The sequence below is a fragment of the Camellia sinensis genome, chromosome 12 (assembly GCF_055761805.1).
Source record: "Camellia sinensis isolate YWXY chromosome 12, ASM5576180v1, whole genome shotgun sequence".
NCBI lineage: Eukaryota > Viridiplantae > Streptophyta > Magnoliopsida > Ericales > Theaceae > Camellia > Camellia sinensis.
The window spans coordinates 113,001,080-113,014,849 of NC_138972.1; the positions used below are offsets into that span (position 1 = coordinate 113,001,080).

General features: G+C 35.2%; 1 long non-coding RNA gene across 1 annotated transcript; it reads right to left on the reverse strand.

Moving 5' to 3' along the window:
* Nucleotides 1–729: 729 nt before the first annotated feature.
* On the reverse strand, nucleotides 730–2,856 carry LOC145804251 (uncharacterized). Its single transcript, XR_014345881.1, has 3 exons — nucleotides 2,569–2,856; nucleotides 1,861–1,937; nucleotides 730–1,027 (listed from the first exon to the last, which is right to left on the reverse strand). It is a non-coding gene; the product is annotated as an uncharacterized LOC145804251 (long non-coding RNA).
* Between the last annotated feature and the right edge of the window lie 10,914 nt (nucleotides 2,857–13,770).

Sequence of the window (13,770 nt, forward strand, 5' to 3'; positions counted from 1 at the left end):
GTTTGGTAACGGTCTCATTTTGTTTTATTTTCTCCAGTTGTATCATCGAAAATTTAGGGCACTTGTCTTTCTAGTGACCAACTCAGCCACATGCAAAACACAGAGTATGTAAATGTTCATATTCCACCACATAATGATATCGCCCAATAGTGAGGTGCGGAATAAGCGGTTTATAGAGGTCTATTTCAACTCAAACCCTTACGTATTTTCCTTGTGCTGCCATGGCAGTATTAATGTCAACCTTTAAAGGATTACTAAGCACCTTCGAGATATGGTAGAGAACCTTTTCATCATAATACTCAAAAGGGAGGTTTGGGAACTTGACCCAGATTGCGGTTGTGTCCACCTCTGCCTCCACCTCCGCCTCCGCCTCGTCAGATTTAAAATTAGGTTGCTATTTACGGATTGTTACGTATCGATCCAACACGATCTATGGTCCCCCTGTGAAAACCTTAGAGTAGTCCTCCATCATTTCAAATTTTACTATGAAGAATCTATTTCCAATATCCAAAGTTTCAAAGCCTGCTTGTAAATTCCACAGTTTCGGCATTCTATTGACAAATAGGTTATAACCAATATTCCTTCCCAAAAGTGTAACGACCCAATCTTGGCAAGGCAAAACCCCGCCAAGAGGGTGCACCTCAAACGCTATAGCACCTTTACACCACAATTCCTGTGTAATCCTTACATCACATCACCACATCACCAAAAGTGCATAAGACCTTTTAATTGCCCAACATGTATGAGATGATCTATTCAAAGACAAAAAGTATTATCATGCTACAAGATAGTTCCCAAGCATTTCCTCCCCAAAAATAATAGATACTATTCACGAATCCATCAATACATCCAACTTCATGAGCAATTATTTACAATCAACCTCGTTCATAAAAAAAATAAATAAAAGGTAAACTTATATCCTAGAATGACCCTAAGCAAAACCTCAACTACAAGATGCCTACCTTTGATCCTTCAAAAAAAATTCTAGTCTTCCAAGTTGAGGCGAGCCACACAAAAGTCTATGAATCTGAAAAAAAAAAATTATTTAAAAAGAATGAGCTAAAGCTCAATGAGTACCAATACCATGGAGTTATAAAACTTGCTCCTTCCAATTGGGTTCAAAATAAAGATAATAAACATAAGAGCTTAATTGGACTGAAATTTATACAAAATAAAAATAAAAAAAAGATGAAATATAATTTTCATAAAACGTTATCAAGATTTTTCCAAGAAATCTCATAAGGCAGAAAAAAAAAATACATTTGAATAATGAAAATAAACAAAAATACAACTTTTCAATACATTAAGATCTCATGTCCATCATACGAACCACTACATAGCCTTAGGGTCGCGTTACCTCGCGACTTAGGTGGTAACGGTACCGTTACCCAAAACATAACCATAGGAACATAACTCATGTCATCGTAGCACTTCAATTCTTGTTTCAATGTTTCGGTCCCTGGGACCCCTTATACATACAACGACCCTTATGGTCCTTAAAACATTTCAGTCCCCAGGACCCCAAAACATTTTGGCCCTTGTGGCCCTGAAGGCTATATTCGGTTATATGATCAATAAAATAAATACCCTCAAATAGGGTTTCATTGTCATTCAATCATCATCATCATAAAATTTGAAGGACTCAAGTTAAATAAATTCTCATAAAAATTAGTGCTTCATTATACAAATGAAATCATATATTTATTTAAACTCAACCATTGGCCTCAATAGATTTATAGATTTTTTTTTTTATACATATATCATGATGAAATGTATCATTCGCTTCCTTTGATTCAAAATTATCTTCAAACTTTGTAATAAAGATAGAGGTAAGGTAATTTCCATGGTAAGTATACTCACCTCCAAAAATAGCAAAAGTGTAGATTGAGACTCTACAAATTAATTCCCAGGAGGTGTAGAGACGCCTTCCTCCAATCCTAACAATTAATAAAATAGGACCTAAAATTAGGAAAAAGCTTTCAATGAAAAATTACAACATCTACAAAAAATGATCCTAAATAAATTATGCTAAGGAATGACAAGCTAAAGAACTCCTCCAACTTCAAGTCACCCAAACAAATAACTTATCCAATCTCCACAACACCCATCCTTTGTACATCTTTGAGTTAGTAACTTTTTAAATATCCAATCAATTTATATGTACAATACCACCATCAATTAACTACAAAAGTCAAAAATCAACATTTTTTATAAACTTAACAACTTAAGTAAAATCTCTTCAATCATTTATAAAATTCCTCCATAGAACATAGAGATACCCAATCCACCATTTATCAAATCAATTTCAACATATAAATTTCCTAACACCAAAATTCCCAATTTTTACATCACATTTAAACCCTAGATTAACCCAAAATCTCAATCTCCAAAACAACCATCAAATTGATCATTTTTCAACATGTAAAACATTCATAGAAACTAATTGAGAGTATAAAATTCAACAATCAAACCCCAAATCATAATAGATCTAAAATACAAAAAAAATTCATCATCTCTAACTCAAAATATGTAAAACTTTAAACTAAACTTTTAGAGAAAGATTCTTACCAATTACAAGTCTCTAATCCATCAAGAAAATAAACCCCATGCTTTGATTCTTCAAAAGATTAAGAAAAATCTAGAGTTGGTACTTCCATTGTGCTATTTTTTGGATGGATTTAAGGAGTGGCCGACCGGACCCTTTTTCCGGTGAGATAAGGTGGCCGGCGGTGGTGGAGATGGTGGGTTAAGGTGGTGGTGTAAGGGTAGAGCAAGGGTGTGGTGTTTGGCCACTAAGAAGGTAAAGGAAAAATGAGAGAGAATGTGGAGAGCAGTTAGAGAAGGATGAATGAAGACAATGAAGAAGAAAAAAAATCTGCACTTCTCTCTTCTTCTTTTTTGTGTGTTGAAATGGGGTGTTTGGTCACACCTGCTATCAAGTTTGGAGTTGGGTTTAGATATCCTAAATGGAGTTTAACATAGGAGTGTGTTTGGCTCTAGATGAAATGTTGGGAATATTATAAAATGTCTCACAATGAGACATTTTTTCCGTGGTTCTCTAACTTTCTTAAGGAGACCGGTAGGAATTTTAATAACCGAATTTGAGGCAGTCCCTTTAACCTCCACATTTGCCTCTATATGTTCATCGTTTCCATTTCCTCATTGGAAGAGAATTAGGCCACCTCACAATCGAAACTATGTTCTCATTCAGTTTCATTAAATTTAGATCACAAGAGAGCTTGTTTGAAGGATCGATGAGTTTCCCTAGTTGACTCGGTGTCCCTATCTTTGGGATTTTTTCGTCCTTTAGCTGGCTCCACCATTTGCTCATCTTGGTGTTCAGTAGGGTTATCGTACGTCCCGTGCAATTCTTCATCAGAATATTCTGTTGCTTTAACCTTTTTCTTGCTCCGATCAAGATGATCTTGCTTCTTGGTGGATGTGCCATGGTTGCCAAGTTCACTTTCAACAATCATTTTTCAGAATAGTTTTTCCCTAATAGTTATCAAAACAGTTGGTTTCTACTTGCATGGAAAAACTGTTCAGCCCTCTAAACAAACACCTTGCATGCAAAAACCTTCCCTATTACAAAGACAAGAAAAATCAACATGCTTGGTTGAGACACAACAAAAACCAAAAAATAAAAAAACAAAATCTAAAAAATCCATTAAAAAAAACAGGGGCAACAAGTTCTTCTTTACCAATCAATTTATAACCATAAATAAAATCTAGCATTTATTTATATATAACTTTAAACCATTGTATGCGTGTAACAAAATTTTATAATACCAAATTGTAGCATTCATAGGGTTCAATCAATCAGGCCTCGTTTGGGAACAGGCTAATTTAGTAACTTTTTGGCTATTTGGCTAAAAAGGTAAGTGAAAAAAACTTGTATGTTTGGGATGACTTTTTGGCTAATTACGAAAAGATGTGCAAAAAGTAGAGAGAAAAGAGAATCTTTGACTTTTTGGTATGGGTTGTTGGCTTTTTGGCTAATTTAGTAACTTTTTGGCTAATTGGCTAAAATAACCTCTTGCCAAACGAGGCCTGAGAGTGAAAAAAATCACTAACAACATTATAATATGCCTCCATTTTCAAAACTCAAAGTAGAGAGAGAGAGAGAGAGAAAGAGAGAGAGATCGAGCGACAGAGAGAGAGAGAAAGAGAATGAGAGTGAGAGTGATGAACCTTGATCGATGACGAGGATGAGGACGGTGACAACGACTTACTGCTGTTCGTGATTCAGAGACGACGACTCTCTTGTTACTGCTCAACGACTCTCTCGTTGTTGTTTGATGACTCCTCTAGGTAGGGTTTGTTTGATTTTTTTTTGTTTTATTTTAGATATAGTTTTGTTATTTTACACTTTGACCCCAATTATAAGTTTCAAAATTATTTTTTCACCCCATTGTATCCCAAGCGTATCCTTGAAGTATCCTCGCGTATCCCAAACGTATCTGAAATTCAAAATTTTTTTTTAAAAAAATAAGATACTTCTTTGTCGTATCAGATATGTATCCTGCCGTATTGGACGCGTATTCGTATCTGATATGCGTACAGGGGTCGTTTCGGAGTATCCGTGCTTCCTAGATTATATTATTTGTTTAAAATATGTTGTATGTTGTATTTGGGTTAAATATTATTTAAATGAAAGTTACTGTGCTATATCTGATTTTATGTAAATATTTTTAAAATTTTACTATTTACGTTTTGAAAAATTTGGCTGATCACTATTCATCTTTTGACAAATTTGATATTGATTGGTTGTATTCCTTTGACAAATTTGATATTAATTGGTTGTATTCTTTTGACAAATATGATATTGGTAGATTGTCATCTTTTGACAAATTTGATGGGTTATCTTATTTTGACAAAATTGATATGCCCATATGGGATGGTAGGTTATTTTTATGCATTTAAATTTTTTTTAATAATTATAAAAGAGAGATCTATTATAAATGTTATTTAAAGAGATTTTACTATATATACAAATATTTTAATAGAAAAGTTATATGCAGTTACTGTGCATTTTTGTTATTTACTGGAGAAGTTTGAAAATTTTGGTGTTATTATTTGTCAAAAACGATGTTGACTATATTTTCAAATTCCTCCACCTGCCAAATTTGAAAAGGAAACGCGCTCGTGCTTTGTGCCGCATGTTGTTTAAGGAGCGTCTGTCTTCTCCAATTTTCTCCATGTTCACGTGACCCAACGTCAGCAAGGAGCGTCCTACCCCAATGGGTAGTATTATTTGTATATATAGAAGTGTTTTGGTTGGAGAAAAATAAGAAGTGTTGAAGAGAAAATTCTATGATATTGAAGTGTTCTCAAATATTGTGTTGTGTGCTTTCAGTGATTAATTATTTCTATTGAGAGAAAATTTGTTGAGATCAGGCCCAGCCCTGGCCATGGCTTAGGGCCCCTCAAAATAAGCCCAAAATAGGGGCCCCCTCCTATTATAAGTTAGTATAATATATTGGATATATTTTAAGTCTAAAAAAAATTAAAAAAAGACTCAAACTAACTTAATTTTTTTGACCCATTAAAAAGCCAAAGCAGTTAAGGCCCAGCCCAACCATTTGAAAGGCCCATTTTTTCTAATTCTTAACCCTATCTTCCATTCATCCAACCTTCCCTACATTTGTTTGATATAGCACGCACCAGCAGCATACGGACGGAGCAGCAACAAACAGGTAAGTTTTTTTTTTTTCTATTCAATTAATTAAATATTTATCTTGTTTTTTGCACAATTAATTGCTATTATAATGTTGTTATTTACATTATTAAGAAAAATTTATTTAAGTTTAATAGTTCACATCACATAATTTAAAAGTTTTGTGTTTTGTTAAGTGGTGGTGCACTTATTTTGAATTTTGATCTAAAAAAAATATTTTGATCTCAGCACAGCAAGCACACGTAATTTTTTTTTTTCTATTCAATTAATTAAATATTTATCTTGTCTTTTGCACAATTGATTGCTATAATAATATTGGTATTTACATTATCAAGAAGAATTTGTTTAAATTAAATAGTTCACATCACATAATTCAAAATTTTTATGTTTTGTTAAGTGACAGTGCTCTTGTTTTGAATTTTGATCTAAAAAAATATTTTGATCTCAGCTCATCATGACTCTTAAAAGAAATTATCCGTCTGGATTCGCAAAAAGGAAAAAGAAGCAAAGAGTCAAAAAATTGGTCGAGTCTCAAAGAGGAGCTATTGATAAAATCATCAAAAATTATATTCGATCAACCATGTCACAAGAAAGATTGAATGGATTAGCATTGTTATCCGTTGAAAATGATTTTGCAAAAAAATTAGGTTATGCAAGTATGATTGATTTATTTGCTTCTAAAAATACAAGAAGAGCGAGGATCAAGTGATACTTATCAGTTGTTATAATGTAATGCTAAGTATTTTTTGTGATTTTAATGCAAATCTTTTGTCCTTTACTTAAATTTTTTTTTCCATTCAATAAAAAAAAATTTGAAGGGCTCCAGAAATTTAGTAGTTAATTATCAGCTTTGGGCCCCGAAAATCTCAAGACCAGGCCTGGTTGAGATTTTGAGTTTTTATTGTAAAAGGGTCTTCTATCCCTTATTCTTATTTTTGTAAAAAGAGTGATAATTTTTGTGAGTGATTTTTGAGATAAAATCATTTGGTTGGAGTGATTGGGCTTAATCACCTATTGTAAAGGTTCACTAGCACTCATAAAGCTAGTGGTATTGTTACTATTTGAAGAATAGTAGAGAACTCTCAAGGAGGAACTTGAGGAGTAGACGTAAGCCTGGTTGTGCCATACCACTATAAATCTCCGAGTTTACTTTCTCTTCCCTTTACTCATTTTATTTTTTATTACTCTCATATATATTGTTCCGTATATTTATTTATCTATTTATTTATTTGGGCTAAAATTTTAATTTGACAATTTATTTAAAATCCAATTCACCCACTCTTGGGTTGCCTTTTGGGTTACAACACTCTCATTTTGAAACAAGAAGACATAAAAAACAAGCTCATACCTATTTGAGTTAGGCATTGCTATCGAAATCCAAAAATCAGACTCACTTTTCAAACTTAATGATATGACAATCAATTAAAATATATAAGATAACCCTTTCTTCTCTTCACTCTCTCTCTCTCTCTCTCTCTCTCTCTCTCATATCTTCACTAATCATCAATCAATCTTCTCACTTAGAAAATTGGTCTAAAAAGTGGGCATGCATTTCATTTTTCATTTGAGTTATGCTTTTAAAAATCTACAAAAGGTAAGAAGACAATATGAAATGCAACTTCGCATAATACTCAAACTTTAGTCATGACACTCGAATTCAATTAATATAGGGGTTTAATTGACTCCTTAATTAGTAGCAATGTTTATTTCTCAAATTACATTAACTATAGGATTAAAGTACAAATTGATATTTCAAATTTAGCTTTAATTAGAACTCTTTTAATTCTCCTTAAACTTAATTCATTGAATTTCTATTACTCATGAGAAAGAGAGATCATTGATAACAATGAGAGAAATGATTGAAGATCTAGGATTTCGGAAAGGAGTTAGGTGTCACAGTGGTATGGGGGAAGGCTAGGGTACAACAATGGAGGTAATAGAGGAAATGAGTAAAGTGGAGGATGGACAAAGGGGATTGGAGAAGGGCTAAAAATGGAAGTAGGGGTAGCGTGGAAAGGGGTTGTGGCAGGGTTATTGTCGGCTAAGAAAGGTAAAGGAGGAAAGGTCTGTGATTGAGAATGATAGGACAGGATGGTCGACGAGTTGGAAATAGTAAAGAATGGAGAAGAAAGAAAGAGGAAAGGAAGAGACGTGAGTGGTCAAAAGCAAAATGAGTGGGTTAAAAAAAAGTAATTATAATAATATTTTAAGTTTCCATATATATTGTCAATATATTTCTTTTCCATCATTTTCCTGCAAATTTTCCAAATTAATCCAACATGAATTTTGCTTTTCTCTCGAACAAAACTCGATCCATATTAACTCTTATTTAAAGCTAGGGGTGCAGCCCGACTCACTCGGGTCTAGACTGGGACCGGAACGCCATCAAGCCTAATGGGTTTTCGCAAAAAATCGGGCCATGCTGGGTTAGCCCACTCACTCAAAATAGTAACCCAGGCCCAAGTCCAGACCCAGGGAGTACTCGGGCGTCGAGTGGGCTGGTGGGATGGGCCACTAGGCTCGGGCTTAACTGTTTTAATTTTTTTCTACAAAAATTTTATTTTTTCCCACAAAAATTTTATTTTTTCCCACAAAAATAGCTTGGAAAGGATAGTGGGCCTTGGGCCAAGCCTTGGAGTGGGTCAGTCGGTTGGGCTCCAAGTTGGGCCCCAAAACATACGACCCAGGCCCAGGGTCACAGAATAGGCTTGGGCCAGGCTGCGGGTCGGTGGGCCGATTTTACACCTCTATCTAAAACAACTTATAAGAAAAAGAAAAAGAAGACCGATTTGTGCGACAAAGTACATGAATCGATTCAGTCAAAATAACTTATAGTGTTGAAACCCATATAATAAAATAAAATAACAAATAAGAAAAAGAAAAAGAAGACCGATTTGTGCGACAAAGTACATGAATCGATTCATTCAAAATAACTTATAGTGTTGAAACCCATATAATAAAATAAAACCCGATCAGAGAAGTGGGATTGGGTTAAATCGCCATTCTAAAATTAAATATGAACTGGGTGATTTATTACTCTTCTATAAAGTGCAAAACGTAATGCTATGACTGTTAGGATTTTGGGAAATTTTAATACAACTTAATTGCTCGTCTCTTTTGATTGAACAATCGTGCTTTTCCAAGTCTCTCTCTCTCTCTCAACTCATTATCTGTATATGATTTGCATATGGGATTGAGAATAAGTTTTGTATTAGATTCTTTGTTTAGTTGTTCTGTTCATGGTTCTCTACTTATATGCTATATGTGTGTGTGTGTGTTATTTTTATTTTTTTTTAATTTTTTTTTTTGTATTTTGCTTCTAAATCTGTTTGAGTTAATTTGGAATGAATTAGGGCTTTAACCTATATCGAGTTTCTGGAAATGTTAAATTTGTATGAACTAGTTTACTGTTTCGTTTTGTTTGTTGTTGTTGATGTACTCAAACCCTAGTTAATTTCTTAGGAATTCGTAACTTAGTTTAAAATTTGATGTCTTTTTTCAGGTGGGTCTGCAAGATAAAATGTTGAGCTATGCTTTTTATTTTTATGAATTAATTAAACATGGATTTGATCAATGTGGGGGTTTAAACACTCTGACATTTGCTTCTTCTTCTTCTTTTTCTTCTTCTTCTTCTTTTTTTTTTTTTTTTTTCCAGCTTTTTATGATTTGCCAACAAAACTTTAATACTTCCAATGTAACTTAACTGGTTCTCATTTAATCTTTGGTTGTTGTGGGCTTAAGAAATTCTCTAAATGTGGTATCATTTGACTCAAGGTTGGCCTTGGTTATAAGATATAACCGAGTTTCATATTTTTAATTTAGTTTTTCTTCCAAGTTAAAAAATTGAACTTTGTATTGCAAGCCTGCTGGTAATTAAAAACTAATTATTTTCACCATGTTCCGATAATCGTTGTTCTTAGATTTATGTTAAGCACTGAAACAAATGGACACACTAATATTTGGCATCATCTGGAATAACAAAAGTGTTAAAATGCAAATATGTGGTTATATGTGAAAAATCTAGAAATCCCCTAGATGTTGATTTGTGATTATGTATCAATTTTAAGCAGAATATAACAATCCCAATCAAACAATCAAGACAAAGAAACACAACGATTTTACGTGGAAAAAACCACAATTGGACACCTCCAACTGTGATCAAAAAACCACGGGCAACAGCCACAAGAACAATCCACTAAGAAGATTTAAAAGAATTACACAGGTATACTCTCAATTACCTAGTGAATCCACAACGCCCAATTGAACCAACCTCTATGTGCCTCTTCCAACCCCATCTTCACCTCGGAATTGTCTTTACGATGAGCCACCCCGGAATCCACCAAAGCTTCAGGCTCGAATTCTTCAGAATCCACCGAAGAACAACTCTCTCTTTTGTATAGCAAACAAAAACCTTTGATGTACTCTCTTTTAAACCATGAGTTGAATACTCAATAAAACATCAAAGAAAACTAACAAAATATCTCCAGATATAAACCTTAAGATCCAAAAAATAAGATTTGGAGAACTTCAATCAATCGCTTAGTTTTGGGAGAAAACCAAGTATTTATAGAGAACCAAAAGTAATCCTAGATTGGGAAGAAAACAAACTCCTTGAGAAATCCGGATTCTGAGGCTCGCTCGAGCGAAGATTTGCTGGCTCGAGCGAGTAGTGTATTTTTCATGATTTCTACTAGTGCCTTGGCTCGAGCGACGAATCCTTGGCTCGAGCGAGGAATACACTCTTTCAAGTTTTTGTATGGACGCAATCCGTGGCTCGAGCACGCATTCTTTGGCTCGAGCGAGCAAGCCCTAGCTCGAGCGAGAACTCCTTGGCTCGAGCGAGCAACGACGGATATGCAATTTTGAATGCAATTTTGCACTTTGCTTCGGCCGCGAGCTGACCGGTCAGCTCGACCCCCGTAATAATCAGCGAAGTGGCAATCTTGAAAGCATTAACATCACAAACTTCTCTGCATGGTTCGATTCGGGTTTGGATTCGCATCTAATAAACTCATAGCCTCACTGAAATAAAAGTGCGAAAATAAATACATCTGAAAGGAGTTTTGTCAAACGGGGTTGCCAAGAATAAAAACCTAACAATATGAAAATTGGGTTGGATATGTTTTAGTTTAACGATTGGAAGTGGTTGCTCATGATATATTGTTTGATGCAGCACTAAACATTTGATAGTGTGAACCCATTCATATGTTTGTTGGAGTGGTTTATTGGTATTGTCATGATGGTCAGAATCTGCATAAATAGAAATTGCTGCATATGGAAGACTCAATAGAAATCTGCATCATAGTGATTAATGAAATGCCAATACATTTGTTTTGTATGTTAGAACGGAACTAGATGGATAGCAAAGTTAAGATTGTAGCCTTATAGAAATATAGTCTACACTCTTCGATTTCGAGGTAATAGATCAACTTAGAGCTAAGAAAGCTTGCAAAGCAATCGACACAAGAGCGTGAAATGTGAGATCATGACAGCATACAAACAAATAGTTTGGTATACAATAATGTTATAAGAGAATCTGTAATGCTTGAGCCCCACAAGTATACATTACTCATTTAGAAGTGACCAGTAAATGCAATGAAGCTATATTGAATTTTATTTTGTGGGTTATAAATGGTTCACTGTTATATTTCACTTTATCGTGTTTCTTATAATTAAGCATAAATTTCTTATCATTACCTACAAAGTGTCTCCTACCCTATTAGCCACCTTGATTTTTAGGGTTCCAAAATGGAGCTCACCGAAGAACTACAAGAAAATCAGTTTGAAGAGATTCTAGAAAACATGCCTCAGAAGAAACAAGAAACTCGTGATGAAATGCTATCTAGGCACAGGTAATGTATCCTTGTCTAACTTGAGCCTGATGGAATCTAGAAAGAGGACAATATTTTCTGTGACACGTAAAGATATTGCTAATAAGTGCCTAAGATTTTTTAAAATATAAATAGAAAATTGTAAGTATAAACATTACCAACCAGACTCACAGTGTTTATTATCTACAAGATCTAGCGATTCGTCTTCTTGAGTTATTTAATTTCGACTTTTCCTTTCCTTTTCTTGTTCTTCGATAATGATTTTATCACACGTGTAGGAAAGAAATTGCAATGAAGAAGGCAACAACTAAAGGTAGTAAGGCTGAACAGAAAGCTAAGAAGAAAAAGATAGAAGAAGAGGTCTCTCAACTTTCTGCAAATCTCAAAGAAAGGCATGCTAAGAAACTAGCTTCTTTGGGCTATAGCAGTAGCAATGATGGCGGTAATAAGGGAAACCTCAACTGTAGCAACCCTCACTCATCTTGGTCATGCTCACTTGCAATCATATGTTTTCGCCTTGTTAAACTTGCATTACGGATCTTGTCTTGTTTTGCTTAAGTGATGTTTGCTTTGCTTTGTTTGTTGCTTGGTGTGTGTAGCCGAGGTCATCCTAAGCCTAGGTCACCTTTGAGCCTCTTATGCCTAGGACCATCTTGGGATCACCTTGACTGACCTTCACTTTCACCTTGGCATATTGGCCGAGATGTCATTATCTAGGTCGAAATGTTATCCCTGCACCTAGTGATCTTGTTCTTGGATTGGTGCGACCTAGACCAAGGTGTGGCACATCTAGGCCGAGGTGTGGCACAGCTAGGCCAAGTGTTGTCCTTCCTAGCCGAGATCATTGTTCCCTTACTTGTCGATGCCTTGTCCTTAGCCGAGATCATTACCTGCCGGAGTGCCCATGCCATCTTGCTTGTTGAACACACTTTGTCATAGTTTTGTCTTTTCACTCAGTCACCTTTTTTAGTAGAGCCAACCAGCCGTTGCCACATGTCCGAGCTGAGTGTTAAATCAACCAGCAGAGAGAGAAATGTATCATTTGTTATATGTCTTTGTTCTTGAGGAGAGAGAAGCTCTAGAAGAGGGAGAAGGAGTTCTTAGAGAGGAAATAGATTTCCAAGCTTGCTCCTTAGAGTTCAAACCGTTTGATTCGTGTTTTGAGGTTAGAATCTTAATCTACTCTTGTTGTTCTTATTGTTCGTCTAGCTACATTGCATGATCGAGCATGATTTGTAAGCCATGCATCGATTTAAAGTTTGGTTCTAGAAAGAGAAAGTGTTATTCATGTGTTCTTGAATAAAAGCCTTGTTTGATCCGAAAGCTTGCATCAAGATTCATGTTTTTGTGTTTGTTTTCATAAAATCTTCGAGTATTGGTACCCAGGTCCATGTTTTTGAATTCATAGCATGAAATCTTAGATTTTGTAATGATAAGTTATAATCTTTGCATCCATGTTCTTCATGTCCATGTTCTTCATGTTCTTCAAGAAAGGGAAACCCAGATTTTTCCGACTTCATTTCCTTGAATGTGGCAATCGGGGCCACACCTCGGCAAGGAGGTGTGGGACCTCGGCCAAGACCTGGTTGGTGCCCAGCAAGTTTTTCCCGAGATGAGAAACAGTGTTTTGTTTTGATTTGACTTAGTTTTGAAGGAATGCCGAGATCATTTGCATTCATGTAAAGCTTGTTTGAAAGTGCATTTAATAGACTCTGCCATGTGTTTGTAGGACTTGGACTCTCGCTTGACCCCGACGTTGAAGAACTATGTGAGTGGTATTTTTAATAAAGCTATGTTTATAAAGTTTTGATGAAGCTTTGCTTTGCTTTGTTTTGAAAAGTATTTGTTAAGCATGAATGATTATCCCTGTTTTGTATGCCAAGTATAAGTTTCATTTTGGATGACATTCTTGGAAGTCCGTGCGTGCTAGGGGACTATAAGTATTTGTAGCACAACCTTTGAAAGTCCGTACGTGCTAGGGGACTACAAGCATTTGTAGCACAACCTTTGAAAGTCCGTACGTGCTAGGGGATTATAAGCATTTGTAGCACAACCTTTGGAAGTCCATACGTGCTAGGGGACTATAAGCATTTGTGGCACAACCTTTGCAAGTCCGTACGTGCTAGGGGACTATAAGCATTTGTAGCACAACCTTTGAAAGTTCGTACATGCTAGGGGACTATAAGCATTTGTAGCACAACCTTTGAAAGTCCTTCTCTAAGCTTTTGTAGCACCTTTGTTAATGTCACCCCTTGAAACTTG